General features: G+C 45.4%; 1 long non-coding RNA gene across 31 annotated transcripts; it reads left to right on the top strand.

Moving 5' to 3' along the window:
* Positions 1 to 748: 748 nt before the first annotated feature.
* LOC125514536 lies at positions 749 to 4,473 on the top strand. Of its 31 annotated transcripts, none has more exons than XR_007286486.1 (9): positions 754 to 1,177; positions 1,366 to 1,470; positions 1,603 to 1,669; positions 1,767 to 2,230; positions 2,997 to 3,105; positions 3,192 to 3,354; positions 3,462 to 3,584; positions 3,689 to 3,957; positions 4,221 to 4,473. It is a non-coding gene; the product is annotated as an uncharacterized LOC125514536 (long non-coding RNA). The 31 variants fall into 31 exon arrangements; XR_007286504.1 differs by having other exon boundaries at positions 759 to 1,177; positions 2,103 to 2,193; positions 3,195 to 3,354; XR_007286489.1 differs by having other exon boundaries at positions 759 to 1,177; positions 2,103 to 2,230.
* The last annotated feature ends 18,344 nt before the right edge of the window (positions 4,474 to 22,817 follow it).

The raw sequence follows: 22,817 nt of genomic DNA, 5'->3' as shown, positions 1-22,817 counted from the left end.
ATTGTTCTCGCGGAAGAGCAGCGAGAAGGACGTCTTCCACGCGAAGTACGTGGCGTCGGTGGCATCGAGGACGATGGCAATGCGTTCATGGATGTTGATATCGCAGATGTCAGCGGGGTCCGGCCTGGCGAAGGGGTTGGAGTAGGTGGAGGCGGTGGAAGACATGGCGGCGGCGTGGTGGTGAGAGGAGTAGGCGGCGGCTAGGGTTTGGGGAGGGAGCGGCGCGGCGGGGGAGGCGGCGCGGGGTGGCGGCGGCTAGGTTAGGCGGAAGCGGGAGAGGATCGACTTGCGATAGATACCATGTAGAGAATGGTTTGGTGCATTGATATCTCATTGATCTTGCACTAGACACATATATATAGGTACAAGGGGGTGCGACCGGTATCGTGTCTCCTAATATACACGTACATACAGAAGAAAACAGACACTACAGATACGGCATACAAAACTCAGACCTACGTACATGTACACATGTTCAACAAGGTCAATGCACATTAAGCTTTTCTATTTTGGAGTTTTCACAAAGGGATTAGGTAGCGTACTACTCCTTAGCATTACGTGAGGTCTAGACGTCTAGTTACTTGTAGCGGCTAATGCCAGATCACAAGCCGACGGGCGGATATTACCCACTCCTTCAATTCTTCCCCGTGTAGCCCCGGCAGCCGGCACCATCATTAAAAACATTAGCGTGCGCACAAAACGTGATCCCTGGGGTGATCCACCTGGCATTTACTATGCCATATAGGAAGAAAAAAAGGTAAAAAGCGTTGAACCGTCGATCCCCTGCTCATCTCCTATTTTCGCTCTCTCTCTCGTTTCTCCTCCCTGAGTGGCGGCTAGGGTTACCGCGGCCGCCGCCCCACCCCTGCTCATGGCCTCGGTTGATTTAGCGCCACCGCCACCCCTTTTCTCTTGTCCACGCTCTCTATCCTTGCAAGAAACCTCTCCTCTCCTCATCTCTCCTCCGCGTCTTCCTCCGGGGAGCCTTGCGGCTGCAGCAGGAGGGGAGACGAGGAGGCCGGGCCAGCCGATTTCCTCGCCGGATCTGGAGCGCAGGGGCGACGCTGGCGAGTAACCGATCATGGAGGAGCATTGGTCGCCGGTGAAGAAAATGTGGGAGGGAGACGAGAGGAGCACTGATCAGGGGGAGTCATCAGGGATGGTCGATGATGCCAAGGTCAGCTTTACCAATCATTCTCCCCCATCTTTGCAGCAAGACTCATTGGGTTCCTTCGATCTAAGCCGGTTTATGTCGTTTTTCTTCATATAATCATGGTGGAACTAGGCTATATTTCTTACAGTGAAGCGAGGGTGACTAAAAAAATTTGGTGTACGTCAATCATTAGCTTGAATTTTTACCTGCAGCTGATCTTATTCTGGTGAGAGTTTGATGACAGGGAGAATTATTATTATTGTTGTTGGTCAAGGTAACTGCGATGCACATGATGCAAGAATTATATTTGTGCAGAGGTAGCTACAACTATGCAAATCAGTTTGATGCCCTCTGTTACTCTCTTATTTTTTGTTGAACTAACCAATACCAGAACACAACTCTATCCTACATGAACTCATGTGTTCTTATGCAGCCATTTTCTGTTGTAGGAGGAGCAATACTCAGAGTGTGAGAGTTAAGTGAGAATCTGTTGAAACTAAGGTCACAACAGATCAGGTACTTCATTTTTGTTTCAACTTATACTGCTCTCTAATGTTATATCTGCAGACTGCAGGACCTCCAAACTAAAAATAAAATTGAATTTTCTTGGCAGATTCAGTTGTCTAGAAACTAATTTGTGGTGTAGTTTGAAAAAAGGCAAAAGACTCGGATATAGTCATAGAACTACAACATAAAGTTTGAGGAGTGTCCCCAATCCCATCATCTTTCTCTTAGTTTTTACTACATGATTCTCTGTGATGATTTTATTCTAATTTCTCAATTTATGTTTTTTCTAAACACAACGCCTGCGGGTCTGATAAAGAAGAGGAAGAACTTTGTGAAAATACAGTCACTTTCTTGCATTTTGACGTGTTTTGCCAATTTCTGTATATTGCTTATATGGTTGCACCCAAGGCTTGGTTCATGGTTGCTGATGCATTTTCTATAGAAATGCGATGTTTTTGTTCATAGTATGAACAGAAGTTGAACAGTCGAAAACCTATGTGAAAGCAGCGGCGAAAAGTATGCTTGAGGAAGAGGTATGGAACCAGCGTGCCCTTTGGTCAAAGAATTTTTGTAAGATTCCAATCCATACGGAATTCTCGAAACCATTTAGTTCAAAGGGATGAATTCCCCAAAATTGTGTGGATTGTTTTCCTACACTATGTGCTTCTTTGGTTCAAAGGAATTTTAAAGCAATTTGTAGGATTCCAACCTATAGACGTTTTTTCTAGAGTACTTTTGATTCAGAGGAGTAACCACTCCTAAATTCCTCTTGACTGTTCGCCAACACCACGATTCAATAGAATTTCTAGCATGTTTTGGTGTCATAACTCGATAGAAAGTTTATGTGTTTTTCCTGGTTCATGTACGATTCCAAATGTCAGGATATATATTACTCTATTTTTCATGTTCCTATGTGTTCATCAGATCCTGCGAAGTGAAGAAGGTTCTGCAACTCCATTAGATTGATTGAAAATTCCCTTATATCTTGAGAAGCATGACATGCACTTGACATCTATATAAAGTTTCTTGTGGCCACATGATGCCTGGATACTTACCTAAAATGCATCATTAGTCCATCAAAACCCATTTATTGATCCAGTATGATTGCTTAGATCCAGACGGGTCTACCTTACTGATAGCTTAATACTATCTAGAGCATATTCTTTTTCCCTTTGTTTAATTGAATAGCATAATACTATGGTTATTAAGAAACTTGAACATGTGACATTGTAGATCTCTATCTTCCATGTTCCCACCCTGATGTTCTTTAGATATTCTTCCATTTACAGCAATCTAATTCTTGGGTGATAATTTTGACAATCATTAAACCTTTCAGGTCTGCCTATCTGTTGATGGTGATAGAAAAGGTAATGATGCAGCAAAAATGCATTACGATTCTAAAGCTGTCAGGGCTCAGGAGATGAGTGTCTGATGGTACTATTGATGTATGTCAGGCAGTTGTATTAGTATGGATCTTCCAACAAATTCACTAAGTGCCCTTTGCATTTAATTTCTGTATACTGTTTTGCAGCAGCATTCAGATTTGGCAGTTGGATAAAGAAGCTTCGTTCACAATATAAAGGCTGACAAGAAAACTACAGAACGAGTAAAGATTTGCGACTTGGAAGCGATGGGATCAAATGGTTTGTCTTAAGAGAACAATACTATCTATTTCTTATTTATTGTACGTCAAAGTAAGTTACCTATATACATATATTTCGGTTATCTATATCTCTTAAGAGAACAATAGTATCTTTGTCTTATATATTGTGCTGACAAGTGTAATTATTACCATTGGTAGTGAAGGACTTGCAGATGCAGAATATTAGCACAAAGAAAAATCTATATGGTTTTAAGGGTTTGGATTCATCGGTATGTTGTGTGTTTCTTCACCTGCTCTGGATATGATTGCACAATATTTCAGGTACTGGTTCCCTTTATGTTCTTTCTCATTGGAATATTTAGGATTCTCACTTAATCACTTTGTACTTTGGTACTTTGGTGTGTGTTCTTTTAATTTTCCCACAGAAATCGTCCATGGATATGCATTGTTAGGTGACAAGTTTTTGCGGGTGGTACGGTTCCCATCTGTCTCTGATGAAATATTCACTTACCATACTAGTTCGATCTCAACATTCCACCCATTTTTCACATCTCTATCATCGCTTGGATTTTGTCTCTAACATTGTTGCTTTCCGGTGGCGAGGGAGCCCTTCACTGAGCCGGTGGAGGTGTCCTTGGCGTAGGCAGGGTAATGGATCACCGAGTGCGAGCTGTTGTGTTGGTTCGTCAGAGAGGTGAGTCTCATCTACTTCAAATTCTGGGGCATTCTACTGCCGATTGCAGTGGACACTAGCAATTAATATATAGTTGAGTTGTTCGATTGGTTGTTGGTTGGCCGATTGGGATGGTGTTTACTTACCTATAATCTGAGCTATAAGATAGTGGTACATATAATCTGAAGAATGTGCTACTTGATTCGAACCAATCTTGTATCTTTCGTGTACATTTTTTTTTCTATCTCAATTTGGACTTGTTCTTTTGCTTGTTTGTTTGGCAGGGTGAACAAGTGTCCAAGTAGATGAATTTTCAGCAGTTCTATGAGGTACAGACCGTACTACTGAAATAACAAGACATTTGAAGGGAGTAGTACATCAGATTCGTTTATGGTCCTCTTGCCACCTTAATAGTGTATTTCTGACTACATTATGTTATCAATAGGTTGTATAGCTTCCAAATACCGTAGAAATCAAAGAGTTTGAACTGTTTTAACTGAGATTATGTCAATATTGTTAGTCTTTACTCCTTTGTTACTGTTTATGTTGTCTGGGTTCTGTTTTGGAATTCACATTGAGATTTCATTATGAAGTGTAGCTTCCATCAATGTTCATGCATGTTCACTTTGTGAATGAAGGGGTAGATATATTCAATTTGCTTCTGCCATGAATCTGCTCCTATGTCTTTTTCTAGAAATCCTGCTCGATAGTCTGATCCAATAACAATAGATAGTACAGATAAGAAAGTAAAAGGGGCGCACCCCACCTTGCACTGCCCAGCTCCCTCTCTGGTTGCGCCACAGTGACGATAGAGCCAAGATGCATGTGTCACTTGTTTCATCAAGTGTGTAATGAACTTTACATTTTGTTCCTGATGATCTCAAGTCCCTGGTTTCTCCTGGCTCATTGCTGCTTAATATGCCTATTATGCAATAACATTGCATACTATAAAGAATAAAGTGGAAAGGGCGCCTCCCACCTGGCACCGCCTAGCTTCCTCTCAGGCGGCGCCACCGGGTGGCGCCCCAAACACTAGTAGGTTGCAACTTGCAAGGGAAGGTATGTACGTGCTCTGCCACTACTGGGCTGGCTAAACAATTCACATGCTTTCCATTGATCTTTGGCGAGTGGCATCGATAAGCCCGTTAACCACTCCATTGGCGTGCAATAATATTACTCATCTTTCGCTCTCCGCATGCGCGTGGTGCGTTGTGCTACAACAGGCATGGCCGTCTACTAGAAGTATCGGAGCACGAAATGATTAGAAGAAGATAAACATAGTCTTTGATTGTGGAAGATAAACATAGTCGGTGCGTATCTATCTCAACAAAATAGCCGCGTGCATAAACATTTCAGACGAACCTATCTTGGTGTCCCGAAATGCATGGGTGCGGCGGCTAGATAGCGATTATTGACCACGACCCGCCCAACTATGCGCCATGCATGCATGAATCCATATTGAATAACAAAATGAGAGGAAAAATCGCAACGCGCTTGGACCAAGTTCCCCGTACCCCCCTACTTGCTCGGACGGTTAGTGGAAAATGTGGCGTCTGGGAGGTGCAGTGTTTTGGTGCTCGGGCTCCATGAAGTTTAAAAAATTATGAAAAAGCTTTCACATGGACATATGAATGTATACTACATGTGTAAAATTTCATGCGAAAAAACATTGATTCGCGAGCTTGCACAAAAGTGCAAATTATTGGTTGTATATAGTGAACCAAATGATTTTTCTACGGAGTTCTTAAAAAAACAGACTCAAGCAACATTGGTCAGCGGGGCCAATTTCGGCCTCTGTCATTTGCCAATTTCAACCAATCACAATTACTAATAAGATCTTTTGTATCCTTGCTAAGATGCACACCAATAAAGCGGCCCTCCTGGCGGATCATCTGACCCATCCTAATCAAGCGGCCTTTATTCATGGTCGATTTATTTTGGATAGGGTCCCCTAGTGTTCCATGAGGTTATCCATGAAGTGAAAATAAAGCATCAAAAGGCGGTGTTTCTTAAGATTGACTTTCATAAGGCGTATGACATGGTGCACTGGTCCTTCCTCTGGGTAGTCTTGCTCCGAAAGGGTTTTGATGACTGCTGGGTTACTAGGGTAATGCAGGTAGTATCAAGCGGTTGCACCACCTTATTAATGACAAGGTGGGTCCTTATTTTCGCAAAAAAGGCAGGGGATCCGTTCTTCCCATTCGTTTTTAATATGGTGGTTGTCACCCTCGCAATCATCCACTACTAGGGAAAAGCCTAGCAGCAGCGCGGGTTTTAAGCCTATCAGTAGCGCGGGCAGGAGCGCTACTGGTACGACGCTATAGCTAAAGGTTAGCAGTAGCGTTGGTTAACCCACGCTACTGCTACACCGACTTAGTAGTAGCGCTTTCTCCACGCGGCGCTACTGGTAATTACTAGTAGCGCTTCTCCCAACCCGCGCTACTACTATTATTCCGTATTTTTTTTATTTCATGTTGTATTCATACACCTCTATACAAGTTTTCATACAACAGCAATTTAGAGATTGTTTTTACATCATAATGAGTTATTACATCATTGGGTGAAAGAACCGTGGACTAGTTTCAAGTGGATGGACATCCACTTGAAACTAATCCGTGGTTCTTTCACGCAATGATATAGTAAATATCATCATCATCATCATCATCATCATCATCATATCATTAACAACTTATCATCATAATACATCATTGTCATATAACACCTCCTCATGATCATCGTTTTCATCGATGAGACATCACATAGCAAGTTGGTCACTAGTCATAATCACAACTACTCCTCATCATCAACTCTAACACATAGTACCACATAATAAACATATTGTACCTCATAGGACCTACTACATTCTCTTAGGACCTACTATATTCTCTAAGGTAAAATAGCAAAAAACAAGATAGCCCCTGGCTCTCCATTATGGAGAATGCATATTATCCTGTCTCCAGTTCTTGCCTTTCGCTTAATGTTGCTTCCGAGAACCTCCTTACGAATGTCCAAACATTTTTTCCACTCTTTGATTAGCATGTGTTCACCGGTTTCAGAAATTCGATATGCACAGGTGAGATCCGTAGGATGACCTGGCTGTATGTTCAGAACTTCAAGGCGGCCATTGTAATACATCAGATGAGGCACACAATCCATCGGCATTTTCTGTTGAAAAACATAGTAATAACTTCGTAGTTAGCAATGATGTACTAGTTTTAGAAGTATGCAAAAGATGCACGGATGTCGTAATAGTAAAAAATCTTACCAGGGTATCTCCATAGAAGTTATCGTGGTTCAACACGTGCACTAGTGGCACGTATTCACCATAATTTGGAGGAGTTCGATAATAGGTATTGTAATTCTCAAAGAAAGTACAAAATGCGATCAGATGATTTTACTCCTTATAAGTTAATTCGGAGCCATCGGTGTAATGGGTTTTGTCTACCATCTTTCGCACATTCTTTGAAGAATGAAAATAAGCTGTCAATGAAAATAAGCTGTCAACTATTTTGAAATAAACAATATAAATTAGTTAATAACTATGTTTGGGAAACTCACATAGCGGTAGAATCAGAAGCGTATCAACAAGGACCCAAATGTCCATATTGTTTTGCTCGATGTCAGGATCATCAAGATCCATGGTGACAATCATACCCTCATAAAAACCATACATTTTGCAAAATGCTTCCCAATTTTGGCAACCAAAATGGGTTACGCTCTGAGAATTGTACAAATTTACTTCAAAATTCATATCATGATGGGTCCTTAGGTGTATTTTCTTTGTTTCAAATTTTTCATGGTCTTCAAAACCCATCCTCTCCAAGACATAGCGTCTTGCATGGCATGGGATAAGCTAGTTGAATTGTAAAAGATGAAAATTAGACATTGAAATAGTTGAAGTTGTGCTTAATTACGAAAAAACACTTGTCGTCGTTGCGTACCGTTTCAATGTCGTAGGTCTGCTCGAGCTTAATGCTGAAGTGCCGATCATCGTCCAGGTGAGGGCACCTGTCGCACAGACCTCGATCGTCGTGGCACCGGCTGCACTCCCCCGGGAGACTTTTGTCATCCGAGTACGACATTTCCTACGTTCATAATTCAAAGATTAAACTTGTACAATTAAATATATGTACTAAAAAACCTAAATTAGATCATTATTTTTGAGAAAATTTAGGCCACTCGATATTTCCTACATATTCTAGCACAAGTCATGCCAGAATTCACGAAAAAATCCGGCATGACCTTTGCTAAAAAAGGACATATCGAGCGCCTGAAATTTGCCGGAACGGAAATTAATCAACACTCCGGCAAAACATAGGCCACTCGGAGGTGTAACCTGAACATGACCGGCCACTTGGGCAACCACATATCCTATTTGAGCAACACAGGATATACATGTTTTTATCTACATCATATATATCTTATAGGACTCATATTGACATGGAGATTTGGCTGGTCTCACCTCGAGGTCGGAGGGGGTCGTGACGGGGACGACGGCGGGGATGATGGAGGGGCTCCTTGATTTCTGCAAAAGCAAAAACCCTATAAGTTATCACTAATACATCCCGAATAATTGCTTAAAATAAAAAATAACAACAAATATGCCATGTTCAACTAGTTCTATTAATTCAACTAGTTCTTACTAAATATAAACTTACTATAAATAGAAAAAAAACTAGTTCTTTCTAAAAATAAAGTAGTTCAACTAGTTATATTAATTTTCTTACTAAAAATACATTAGTTCTATTAATTTAACTAGTTCAACTAGTTTATTAATTTACTTACTAAACTAGTTCAACTAGTTTATTAATTTACTTACTAATTATTTTAAACACTTACTAAATAAACTAGTTCTATTAAGCACTTACTATAAATAAACTAGTTCTATTAAGCACTTACTAAATAAACTAGTTCTATTAATCACTTAATATAAATAAACTAGTTATATTAATCACTTACTAAATAAACTATTTCTATTAAACACTTGCTAAAAATTCTACTACCCTAGTTCTACCCTTAATTTTCTTACTTCTATTTTATTCAAAACACCTAAAATAGTCAAAAAAATATTCTATTAAAAACCCTACATTCTACAATGTCTACATTCTGTAAGGGCATATTTATCCCTAAGGTGTTTTGGTGATTGATGACAATGCTTTTGCGGACTAATCGTGTGCCTTGAGTTTCTCAGACGTTTCATTGCTAGGCACAAGATGGTTTGGTTCCCCTCGAAGACTATTGAAGACGGCGTTTTTCTACGTTTCTTTTTGGTGGATTTGAGTCGTAGGAAAGCCGTACTATTAAGAGGGGGTCTACGTCGGAAAGGTTCGGGTGGAATCATCACGTACACGTTTTCTTCCTTGTCTCCACCTTTCCCCTGCACTTTGGAGTATCCTCCATTTATCGTCTATGCAATTCTCATGGCTGCTGATGTTGGCCTTGCGGTAGTACTGCTCCCTGGAGCGGTAGTACCGCAGGCACCTGCGGTAGTACCGTACTTCGGTGCGGTAGTACCGCAGGAGCCCACGGTAATACCGCTCCTCTGGAGCCGTAGTACTGTGGCCCCCAGGCCAAGTACTGCTGCATCGTGGTAGTAGGGGCGGATGTAATTTTTTACGTTCGCGCCTCCGCGGTAGTACCGCACCTCGAGCGAGGTAGTACCGCGCGCGGCCTGGCTCAGCTACCATGCGGTAGTACCGCTCCTCCAGCCGTAGTACAATGTCGGATTTTTGCATCGTTTGTTTTTCAGCGGAAGTAGGCACGGATGTATTTTTATTCATCCACGCCCTTCCCAGGCTAGGACTTTCCTGCCTTGTGGTAGTACTGCAAGGGGGAGCGGTAGTACCGCACTTGCGGAAGTACCGTTCTCAGCCTCCGTGCTTCGGGCTTGTTCTAGTTCCTGCCATTGCAGCGGTAGTACCGCGGTCCCTCACGGTAGTACCGCATGGCCTTGCGGTAGTACCGCTTGTCAGGGGCGGTAGTACCGCAAGTCGCGGGCTGGTTAGGTGGATAACGGTTGGATTTTGTCCACATCAATAAAAGGGGTGTCTTCTTCCTCTAGTTGACTACCTCTTCCACCCCTAAGCTCCATTGTTGCTCTAAGCTCCATTTTCGCCCGATCTCACTCCCTAGCCAATCAAACTTGTTGATTTGCTCGGGAGTGGTTGAGAAGGCCCTGATCTACACTTCCACCAAGAGAAATTTGATTCCCCCACTAATCTCTTGCGGATCTTGTTACTCTTGGGTGTTTGAGCACCCTAGACGGTTGAGGTCACCGCGGAGCCATAGTCCATTGTGGTGAAGCTTCGTGGTGTCGTTGGGAGCCTCCTATTAAGTTGTGGAGATTGCCCCAACCTTGTTTGTAAAGGTTCGGTCGCCGCCTCCAAGGGCACCAATAGTGGAATCACGGCATCTCACATTGTGTGAGGGCATGAGGACAATATGGTGGCCCTAGTGGCTTCTTGGGGAGCATTGTGCCTCCACACCGCTCCAACGGAGACGTACTTCCCCTCAAAGGGAAGGAACTTCGGTAACACATCCTCGTCTTCATCGGCTCCACTCTTGGTTATCTCGCACCTTTACTTGTGCAAGCTTATTTGTGCTATATCTCTTGCTTGCGTGCGTGCTTATTGTTGTTGCATCATATAGGTTGCTCACCTAGTTGCATATCTAGACAACCTACTTTGATGCAAAGTTTAAATTTGTAAAGAAAAGCTAAAAAAATTGTTAGTTGCCTATTCACCCCCCTCTAGTCAACTATATCGATCCTTTCAATTGGTATCAGAGCCTCGTCTCTTTTTAAGGACTTAACTGTCCAAAGAGTATGGTTGATGTCGTAGACAAGGTGGAGGAGCACTCAGGTGCGAATCCGGTCTCGTCTACGGGAGATGGTGGTACCACGGTCTCTCGTGAGGAATTCAATGTGGCGTTGGAAACATTGAAAACTTCCATGACGACCGAGGTCGAAAGCATGTTTTATAAATTCTTAGAAGGGCTTAAACTTTCCACCGCACCGTTAAGAGCGGGTGATCCCACTAACAAGGTGACGGATGCTACCTCCGGCAAGGGGGAAGCTAATAGTGAGAAAGCTCCTTCTTCTAGTGGTAAAAATGGCACCGGCATCTTTGCCCATGTGGAACCTCCACTTGTCTATGGTGGACCGCTTCCTTCCACTCATTTGAATCATGCTGGCCCGGCCCCTAAGATTGAGAAGAATGTAGATTTTGATTCTTGGGTCTATCGTTTTAAGCGTCATTTAAATCATGTGAACACTAACCTTTGGAGAATCATTGAAGAAGGTTTTTATCCGCATGACCGAAGCAACTTCACCCCTAGAGAAGTCGTGGATAATCAATTAAATGAGAATGATCTCTTCATCATCCAAGAAGCAATCCCACCCGAAGACCTTCCTCATCTCCGGCCCTACTCCTTGGCCAAAGATGGTTGGCACCAAGTGGTTTCCCTCTATCGGGGAAGCGCAAGCATTCAACGTTCCAACTATGAAGTGGTGCAAGATGAAGCCGATGAGTTTGCAATGAAAGAAGATGAAGAACCTCGTGAGCTTTATCGGAGGTAACCAAACTCGCGGTCTCTCTCCGAGATCATGGAATTAAGGACACAGATGACAGTTGGATCAAGCGCAAATTCCTCAAGGCAATGATGCCCTACCATAAAGCCATGTCCTCCGTCATTCGTCAAAGGCCGGACTTCCACACCTTGTCCTCAAGTGATGTGTTGGATGAGTTCGTTGCTATGAGCATCTTGGACAAGACCGCCGACAATGCGGTACTTCGCTCTCAAAGAGTAAAGAAACCCAACCTTGCTCTAAAGGCCAAGGTTAGTATGGAGGAAGAGGATGAAGAGGAAGAAGAGGAGAGCAACCTCGAAGATACGAAGTATGCCTATCATGAACACATGGCCCTTGCTTCAAGGCAATTTTGGAGCAAGAAGAACTCAAGGCCCAACTTCAACAAGAACAATTCAAGTGGCGCAAAGGGCAAGCAACGAGTGAGGACTTGCTTCAATTGTGGCAATATAAGCCACTTTGTTGCGGAGTGCCCTTATGAGAAGAGGGAAGACAATGGTGGCAAGCTAATCCGAAAGGACAAGGCCAAGTCGTTCCCCAACAAGAGCAACTTCACCAAGAAGACTCCTCCCAAGGCATTGGTGGTACAAGAAGAGTACAATGAGGATGATGACGATGATGAAGATGGTGAGTCGGTTGCCATGGCCTCCGTTGCCATTGCGATGACTCCACGGGTATCTCTCTTCGACTCCCCCAGTGAAAACATCACCGCCAAGTGCCTCATGGCTAAAGACACCAACAAGGTAACCCCCAACATCAAAACTACCATCATTAATCATCCTACTTCAACGGATATCATTGATGAACATGAGGGAACTAATGTGGAGGAGAATGAGTTTGAGGCCTTTATGGGTAAACTCAAGGGTAAATCCAAGAAGCACTTCATTGCTCTCTTGGAACAACTCGGTGAAGCCAATGTCATGATCGAGGCTCACGAAGATACCATCTCTAAGATGGAGGGGCATAGTCATGACTATGCCGATGAGATTTCGGATCTTTCCAATGCTCTTGAGGAAGAGCGTGGTATTCGTTTGTCTCTTGAGGAGTCACACAACGATGATCATGCTAAATTAAAGAAAGATCTTGATCATGCTCTTGTTGTTTCTCGTGTGCTAAACTCCGAGGAGGCAAAGCTTGGGGTTGATCTAGCTAGACTCAAAGAGTAGTTTGACATACTCGACAAGGCTCACAAAGTCTTGAAAGGTTTTCATGCTAGCCTCAAGGAGTCTCATGATCAACTCCAAGTGAAGCTAACCAAGGAGAAAGCGACCTTTCCTCATATGGTGTTGATTGATAATGCAAATGCTACTAACCCTTGTTGTGAGCATGTGCATCTTGTTGAGGAGAATGCTAAGTTGAAGGAGCAACTTGAGAAAGGCCTTGCGTCATGCATACAAGGTGAGAAGAACCTCAACGATCTTTTGAGCAATCAAAAGGAAGTTGTGGCCGAGGAGGGGATTGGGTTCGCACCCAAGCCCAAGAACAAGAAGAAGAATGACAAGACCAAACGACCTCCTCCTCTCAAGAAAACATTTGTAAAGGAGGGAGAGGGTGCTTCTAAGGATAAGAAGAACAATGCGAAGGGTGGCGGTGTCAAGAAGGGCAATGCCACCCCTCCCAACAAAGTCGGCGACTTTAATCCTTCTTATGTGTTATGTCGTGCTAGTGATGGACATGTTTATGCCAAATTTGTTGGTTCTCCTCATGAATATATTGAATGGTATATTTGGGTTCCTAAGACCCTTGTTACTAACATCAAAGGACCCATTACAAAATGGGTACCTAAAACCAAGCATTGATCTCTTGTAAGTGTTTGCTTCCGGTGGAGGATCATGGTTGCTCGATAGTGGAGCTACAAATCATATGACCGGAAGCAAGGACTTGGTGGTGGACGTGCACAAGATTCCATCTATGCCCACCAATGTCGAGTGGGGTGATGCCTCATCTTCTAAGGTATTGGGACTCGGCAAGGTTGTCATTTCTCATGATCTCACGATCGAGAAGGTCATGCTTGTTGAGTCCCTTGCATACAATTTACTTTCCGTTCGTCAACTTGCAATCATGGGCTTTGCCACTTTCTTTGATATTGATACTGTGGCCCTCTTGTGGAGCAAGACTCTTAAAGTAGCCTTTGTTGGGCATGTCGAGAACGGTCTATATGTGATTAACTTTTCGGAGCGACCCACTAAGACCGTGACATGCCTAATGGCTAAAGTTGACGTGGGATGGCTTTGGCATCGCTGTTTAGCCCATGTCAATATGAGATCTTTGCAAAGTCTTCTCAAGGGGGACCATGTCCGTGGACTAACGAATGTTAGTTTTGCTAAAGATCATGCTTGCAGTGCCTGTATCGAAGAAAAGCTACATGAGAAGGTTCACCCTCCCACGACTATAATTTACTCGAAGAGGCCTTTGGAGCTCCTTCATTTGGATCTCTTTGGGCCTCCATCCTTTGATAGTATTGGGGGTAGGAAGTATTGCTTGGTGATTGTGGATGACTATTAAAGATACACTTGGGTGTATTTCTTCAAGAGGAAGAGCGAGACCCAACAAACCGTCATTGACTTTGCAAATGAAGCCCAATGTCAACACAATGCAAAGATCTTGACAATAAGAAGTGACAACAGCACCGAGTTCAAGAACTACACCTTAGATGAGTTCCTTAGTGATGAGGGGATCAAGCATCAATATTCCGCACCTTACACCCCTCAACAAAACGGTGCTGCGGAGAGGAAGAACTGGACGTTGATGGATGCGGCAAGAACCATGATGGCGGAGTTCAAGTCTCCATACAACTTTTGGGCCGAAGCCATCAACACCGCATGTCATGCATCCAATCGGCTCTACCTCCGCAAGGGCTTGAACAAGACTCCATATGAGACACTCACCGGTAACAAGCCCAACCTCAAGTACTTTCGGGTGTTCGGGTGTAAGTGTTTCATTCTCAAGAAAGGTGGTCGGTTGTCTAAATTTGAGGCTAGAGCTTATGAGGGCATATTTGTTGGTTATGCTACAAACTCTCATGCTTACCATGTCCTCAATAAATCCACGGGACTTATTGAGGAGACGTGTAACGTGGAGTTTGATGAGGATAACGGCTCCCAAGTGGAGCAAAGTGGCACTTGTGATGTAGGTGATGAAATTCCTCCTCAAGATATAAGAAGAATGGGTGTTGGTTTTATCCTACCCATTGAGGAACCCCTTGTGGCTGAAGGAGAAGGACAATGCTCCACTCAATTGGAGCCATCACCAACCCAAGGCCCACACGCTTCCGAAGAACAAAGTGAAGGCCCTCAACCTCATGAACAAGACCAAGGGCAAGATCATGCTCAAGAAGGTGTTGACACACCAAGTGATGCCCAAGGTCAAGTTCTCTCCCCGAGCAAGTTCTAAATCATGAACAAGCTCAAGACGGCGCTCAAGATGATCAAGTGACCGCTCCTCAACTCACCACCGAGGAATTAGAGCATCGTGCCGCCAAGATTTCATCCAAGCTCTCCACCAAGGGTCATCTCATGAAGAATTTGCTTGGAAGCATTCAAAAGGGGGTAAGCACTCGTAGACAATTGGCAAACTATTGTGAACATCACGCGTTTGTCTCTTGTGTTGAACCCCAAAAGGTATATGAAGCACTCGAAGATCCGGATTAGCTTAATGCCATGCATGAAGAACTCAACAACTTCGAGTACAACAAGGTGTGGAGATTGGTGCCAAGGCCAACGGGGAACCACAATGTCATTGGAACCAAGTGGATATTCAAGAACAAGCAATATGCTCATGGTACCATCATTCGCAACAAGGCAAGATTGGTGGCACAAGGCTACTCCCAAGTCGAGGGTATCGACTACAATGAAACCTTTGCTCCCATTGCTCGCCTTGAATCCATCCATTTGTTGATTGCTTACGCTTCTCATCACAACTTTAAGTTGCAACAAATGGATGTGAAGAGTGCTTTTCTTAATGGTCCTATTAATGAGTTGGTTTACGTCAAGCAACCCCCCAGGTTCGAGGATCCCTACTTCCCCGATCATGTGTATCAACTCGATAAGGCACTCTATGGCCTTAAACAAGCCCCACGTGTGTGGTATGACCACCTTACCGAGTTGTTACAAGATCGCGGGTTTGAAGTTGGGCTAATTGATCCCACTCTTTTTACTAATAAGGTCAAAGGGGAGTTGTTTGTGTGCCAACTATATGTTGATGACATTATCTTTGGTTCCCCTAACAAAGCTTTCAATGAGGAATTTGCCACACTAATTACCTCAAAGTTCAAGATGTCTTCCATGGGAGAGTTGAAGTTCTTTCTCGGTTTCGAAGTGAAGCAAAGAAGAGAAGGAACCTTCATCAACCAATCCAAATACACTCAAGACATGCTCAAGAGATTCAAGTTAAGTGATGTCAAGCCGACCTCCACTCCAATGCCCACCAAGTGCCAACTTGACATTGATCCCAATGGTAAAGAGGTGGATCAAAAGGTATATCGTTCCATGATTGGATCCTTGCTTTACCTTTGTGCATCTAGACCAGATATCATGTTGAGTGTGGGAATTTGTGCACGGTTTCAAGCCGCACCTAAGGAAAGCCACTTTGTGGCGGTCAAGTGAATCTTTCGATATTTGGCTCAAACCCCAAACTTTGGCTTGTGGTACCCAAGAGGAGCAAACTTCAAGCTTGTAGGATATTCGGACTCCGATTGGGCGGGAGACAAAGTGGATAGGAAGTCCACTTCCGGAGGGTGCCAATTCCTTGGGTGCTCTTTAGTAAGTTGGTCTTCTAAAAAGTAAAGTTGTGTGTCTCTCTCGTCCACCGAAGCGGAGTATGTGGCGGCCGGTAGTTGTTGTGCACAACTCTTATGGATGAGGCAAACTTTAAAGGATTACAGTGTCATTTGTGACAAAGTGCCTCTTTGGTGTGACAATGAAAGTGCCATCAAGATTTCTCTCAACCCGGTGCAACACTTCTAGATGAAGCATATTGAGATTTGATATCACTTCATCCGGGATCACATTAGGCGAGGGGAGATCGAGCTCAACTACGTCAACACTCATGATAACCTTGCAGATATTTTCACGAAGCCGTTGGATGAAGCAAGATTTCGCGAGTTAAGGCATGAGCTAAATATCATTGATTTGAGCAATGTTGCTTGAACCCTTGCACACCCCACCATACTCAACTTGTTGTCTTGTTTAGGTGTAGGCATGGACATAGGGGGAGTGTTGTTCTCTCAATGAACTCTCCCTCCCCCCATTATGCATAAATTGATCAACTCTTTCACATTAGCCATTTTTTATGGTACTTGTGCTTCATAGACGAGTTTTGGTCATGGGCCCAAGGATAATTCTTCGCGGTGCCATACCAATTGACTCAAACATAGGTGGCTCCGGCCACCGCCCTCTCTTTGGAGAGGTGGTGTCTCGTGGTTGTCTCTTGTTGTCGTTTTGCCCCCTTTTCTCTTTGTGTTGAGCGTGTTTTTGTGGTGTCTTGTTTGCTTGAAGTTTCCATGCGAAGACCTCTATTTTCTTGTGTTTGAAACATGCATTTTCTTGAGCTCACGGTACTACCGCGGCCTGCCACGGTACTACCGTGTGTGGAGAGTACGGTACTACTGCCCCAGCGCGGCAGTAATTTTTTACTGCCGCCTGGGAGAGCGGTACTACCGCTTTGGTGCGGTACTTCCGCCCAAACGGTAGTACCGCGATGAAGCGCGGTACTACAGCTTTGGTGAGGTACTTCCGCCCAAACGGTAGTACCGCGATGAAGCGCGGTACTACCGCACTGACGAGTGCGCGTGGGGGGTTATGACTCGGGCAGGGGAGTTCCAACTCCCCATACCCATTCACTTCTTTCTCTCCCCGCCGCCTCTCTCTCTCGCTCAAGAACGGCGCCGGAGATCCTGGCCGGATCTCCTTCTCCGGCCACTCTCCTCGGATTCCGACCGGTGGGATCGTTCCCCACCACCCCCTCTTGCCATGGAACAAGGTTTCTCCCCAAATCCCTCTCTCTTTTGGTTGTTCTTTTGCTTCTAGGTTTTTGGGGAGATGCATGTGTTCTTGAGATTTTAGGCCAAATCAATGCAAGAGTAGGATGTAGGAGAGTAGTGCTGCGTAGAAATTATACTTGATATGTTGTCCCGTGGTAGATTTGATCAACCGTAGTACCGCCATGTTTTCGCGGCTTTTCTCAGATTCAAAGTGATTTGGATCTGCCGCCATGCGGTACTACCGCAGGTCCGGTACTACCGCCTATCAGGTGTGGTACTACCGCACGAGCTATGGCACTAAAATCCTACTACCACTCCAAGCCCCGGTACTACCGTTCCCTCACACCGTACTACCGCGACTAGGAGCGGTACTAAAATTTTAGTACCGCACGACCTGGCAGTACTACCGTTGTTGTCCAATCTTTCTCGTGGCAATTACCACGTATGCTTTCTACTTGTTTCTCTTGTCTTGCTAAGGTCTTTGCATTGATTCTTCTCGCTCTTTGTGTGTTCTTCTCTTGTATCTTAGGTGGTGGATCTCGTCGTTCCAATCCCAGTCATGACACCGGCTCCAAGCGACTGCGCAATCAAGATGAAGCACCAGAGGGCTCCAGTGCCCCCAAGCGCAATGTCAAGATCTCAGCTAGCAAGTACAAGGAATCCGCTAAGGGCATGGACGAGATTCCCCTCGCTGAGTTTATCCCTCGCAGGCAAATCAACCCATATGTGAATGCTTGTGCTACCTTCAGAGGAAATGACTTGTTTTGGACCAAGCAGCAGGCTCTCATTTATCTGGATGTGATCAAGGCCAAGCAAAATACCTACGTGGATGTCAAGTGGATTGACATGAATCACATGAGGAAGGACAAGTTTCGTGAGTACTTTGGAGAGGCTCTGGATTTGGTGGAGCAGTTCGGTATTCAACATGTGATCTCTTTCCACCTAGACTATGACCCTGAGCTTATCTCTCAGTTCTTTGCCTCTGTTCACTTTCACCCTGGGGAGGAGCGGAGGATGACTTGGATCCAATGGCCGTCAGTTGACTGCTACCTGGAAGGAGTTCATGGATCTGCTACATGTTCCTGATGACGAGCTCACCACACCCGTTGGTGTTCGCCCCCATGCCAATCCTGAGTCCGCTAGCAAGAACAAGATCCAGTAGTACTATGTTGAGAAGGTGCTTCCCAGTGGCAAGTCGACGTAGGTGCTGAACCCCTTTCTGGATATCATGTATCACATCTTCCGCAACTCTTTGTTTCCTCGTATTGGCGACAAGGACAAGGTTCATGCCTATCTGGTGGATATGATGCTCCTGTGTGAGGAGGCACGTGTATCTTAGACTAAACCACTTGATGTCTCACACATCATGTGGTGTGAGCTTCGGTTCACGGTGTTCAACCGCAATGTACCTATCTATGGACCATACTTGTTTCTGTTGATCTCCAAGACTTGGGAGAAGCTGTTCCCTGGTGATGAGTTCCTTGCTCCAGACTGGATTCGGCATGAGTCCATCAGTCTCCGTGTCAAGCCCAAGTGGGCCAACACTACTACTCGTGCTGAGGCGTCTGCTGCTAGGAGGGTTGTTGATGTTGCTGAGGACCATGGTGCTGGGCATACCCATCGTTCCTCTGAGCCCTCGTGGGCCAAGAAGCTAAAGGACAAGATGAAGACTCCGTACTGCATGCAGGCAAAGGGGCAGTACAGGAATCACATTGCCTCCAAGGAGGCTCGCCGCCGTGACAAGAGGATCATGAAGGTCTTTGGTGAGGCAGAATCTAGCGGGTCAGAGAGGCACATCACTCCGGAGGCCGAATGGATGGCGAAGCAAGGCTACAAGTGGACTAATTCTGAGGAGGACGTCGAGGAGACCGTTCCCGCCGCCGAGTCTGACGAGGAGCGTTGGAATGATTTCTCTGCCTGAGCCACCCCTTGTGTGTAGGTGTCCTCTCTGCCTTTTTGGCGTCTCGATGCTAAAGGGGGAGAGAGAGTAGGGATTTGCGTGCTTGCGAGTCGTGTGTCATGTTCGGTGTGTTTGCTTTCTTGTTTGAACCTCGTTTGCTTTGTTTTGATTTGCGCCCTTGAGACTTATCCTTCATATGGTGTAAGACATATGCGCTCTATCCTATCTTAGTGAGCTTATGACATATTGTGCTACTTATGTTATGCTCTTGTTTAATGTTAGCCTTACTATTGCAAGATATGCCTTGTCTCTAAAATATAGGGGGAGTGTTGATCCTAGTTTGTGTGCTGTGCAGTCCAAAGCATCCATCTAGATTGCACACATCTAGGGGGAGCCTGTCTATATTTTAGAGAGGAGGGGTTTGCGTTTGCTCAATATTATTTCCCTTTGTGCAAATCATGTATTGTCATCAATCCACCAAAAAGGGGGAGATTTTAAGGGCATATTTATCCCTAAGGTGTTTTGGTGATTGATGGCAATGCTTTTGCGGACTAATCGTGTGCCTTGAGTTTCTCAGACGTTTCATTGCTAGGTACAAGACGTTTTGGTGCCCCTCGAAGACTATTGAAGACGGCGTTTTTCTATGTTTCGTTTTGGTGGATTTGAGTCGTAGGAAAGCCGTACTAATAAGAGGGGGTCCGCGTCGGAAAGGTTCGGGTGGAATCATCACGTACACGTTTTCTTCCTTGTCTCCACCTTTCCCCTGCACTTTGGAGTATCCTCTGTTTATCCTCTATGCAATTGTCCTGGCTGCTGATGTTGGGCTTACGGTAGTACTGCTCCCTGGAGCGGTAGTACCGTAGGCACCTGCGGTAGTACCGTACTTCGGCGCGGTAGTACCGCAGGAGCCCAGGGTAGTACCGCTCCTCTGGAGCCGTAGTACCGTGGCCCCTAGGCCAAGTACCGCTGCATATCGCGGTAGTAGGGGCGGATGTAATTTTTTACATCCGCGCCTCCACATTAGTACCGCACCTTGAGCGAGGTAGTACCGCGCGCGGCCTGGCTCAGCTACCATGCGGTAGTACCGCTCCTCCAGCCGTAGTACCGTGTTGGATTTTTGCATCATTTGTTTTTCAGCGGAAGTAGGCACGGATGTATTTTTATTCATCCGCGCCCTTCCCATGCTAGGACTTTCCTGCCTTGCCGTAGTACCGCAAGGGGGAGCGGTAGTACCGTGCTTGCGGAAGCACCGTTCTTAGCCTCCGTGCTTCGGGCTTGTTCTAGTTCCTGCCGTTGCAGCGGTAGTACCACGGTCCCTCACGGTAGCACCACATGGCCTTGCTGTAGTACCGCTTGTTAGGGGCGGTAGTACCGCAAGTCGCGGGCTGGTTAGGTGGATAATGGTTGGATTTTGTCCACAACTATAAAAGGGGTATCTTCTTCCTCTAGTTGACTACCTCTTCCACCCCTAAGCTCCATTGTTGCTCTAAGCTCCATTTTCGCCCGATCTCACTCCCTAGCCAATCAAACTTGTTGATTTGCTCGGGAGTGGTTGAGAAGGCCCCAATCTACACTTCCACCAAGAGAAATTTGATTCCCCCACTAATCCCTTGCGGATCTTGTTACTCTTGGGTGTTTGAGCACCCTAGACGGTTGAGGTCACCGCGGAGCCATAGTCCATTGTGGTGAAGCTTCGTGGTGTTGGGAGCCTCCAATTAAGTTGTGGAGATTGCCCCAACCTTGTTTGTAAAGGTTCGGTCGCCGCCTCCAAGGGCACCAATAGTGGAATCACGACATCTCGCATTGTGTGAGGGCGTGATGACAATACGGTGGCCCTAGTGGCTTCTCGGGGAGCATTGTGCCTCCACACCGCTCCAATGGAGACGTACTTCCCCTCAAAGGGAAGGAACTTCGGTAACACATCCTCGTCTTCATCGGCTCCACTCTTGGTTATCTCGCGCCTTTACTTGTGCAAGCTTATTTGTGCTATATCTCTTGCTTGCGTGTGTGCTTATTGTTGTTGCATCATATAGGTTGCTCACCTACTTGCATATCTAGACAACCTACTTTGATGCAAAGTTTAAATTGGTAAAGAAAAGCTAAAAAAATTGTTAGTTGCCTATTCACCCCCCCTCTAGTCAACTATATCGATCCTTTCACATTCTAAAATCTACATTTAAATTACCTAAAATTTGCAAGAACAGAGACAAGGGAGGGAGGGAGGAGAGAGGAGGGGGAGGGGGCGTTCGGACGAGGAGGGGGAGGGGTCGGCCGGAGGAGGAGGGAGGGGCGGTGGGAGGAGGGCTGCCGGCGGAGGAGGGAGGAGGGGCGGCCGGAGGAGGAGGGGGCAGCCAGAGGTGGAGGGAGGAGGGCGCGATGGGAGGAGGAGGGCGCGGTGGGAGGAGGAGGGAGTACCTCGGTGGAGGACGGATGACGGCGGCGGCGGACGACGGGTATCGGCGCGGGCGAGAGTGACTGAGAGGGAGAGTGAGTGAGAGAGGGTCGGCCGCGTGGGGAGGATAAGGTAGGGTTAGTAGTTGCGCGTGTGCGAGAAAAGCGCTACAGCTAAGGAGAATAGCAGTAGCGCTGTGCGAGGATACGCGCTACTGCTAAGTTGGGCTAGCCATGTGCGCCCAGTTCAAACATAGCAGCAACGCTTTTTGCTAGTACGCGCTACTGCTAAAGTTATAGCAGTAGCACGGTTTATTTACGGGCGCTGCTACTAAGTAGCAGTAGTGCATGATTTTGTCCAGCGCTACTGTTAAGATGCTTTGTGTAAGGTTTTCCCTAGTAGTGATCCTTGATAAGGCCAAGTTAGCCACGCATATCTGAGGTGTGGGGCCTCATTTAGTGGTCGGCGGTGGGGTCTCCTTGCTACAGTATGCCGATGACATGATCATCATGATCCAGGGTTCTGCCATGGATATCGTGAACCTCAAATTCCTCCTGCTCTGCTTTCAACAAATGTCTGGGCTTACCATCAACTTTGACAAGAGTAAAGTGATGGTTCTAGGTTATTCTGCATATGAGCGACAAAGCATTGACGACTGTCTTAACTGTACCCTAGGGTCTTTCTCTACTTCCTACCTGGAAATATCTATTAGTGACTCACGACTCTTTTTCAGATCTTAAGCCGACAGTGACCAAGGTCCAACATCGGGTCGAGCCTTTGCAGGGCCAGTGGCTCTCCAAGGCGGCTCAGACGGTGTTGATTAAATGGTCCTTGCCGAGATTGCTCATGTTCATATGAGCTTCTATATCCTACATGAAGTCCTCCATCACGAGATTGCAAAATTTTAGTCCAAATTATTCTGGACTGGCGAGGGGGATAAACAAAAATATCATATGGTTCATTGGAAAAATGAGGGCGGGCTATGGTTAGATATTGTCAAGGTGAAATATCTGTGGGGTCAACC

Source organism: Triticum urartu, chromosome 6 (genome assembly GCF_003073215.2).
Source record: "Triticum urartu cultivar G1812 chromosome 6, Tu2.1, whole genome shotgun sequence".
NCBI lineage: Eukaryota > Viridiplantae > Streptophyta > Magnoliopsida > Poales > Poaceae > Triticum > Triticum urartu.
This window is presented reverse-complemented; position numbering and strand designations above follow the sequence as displayed.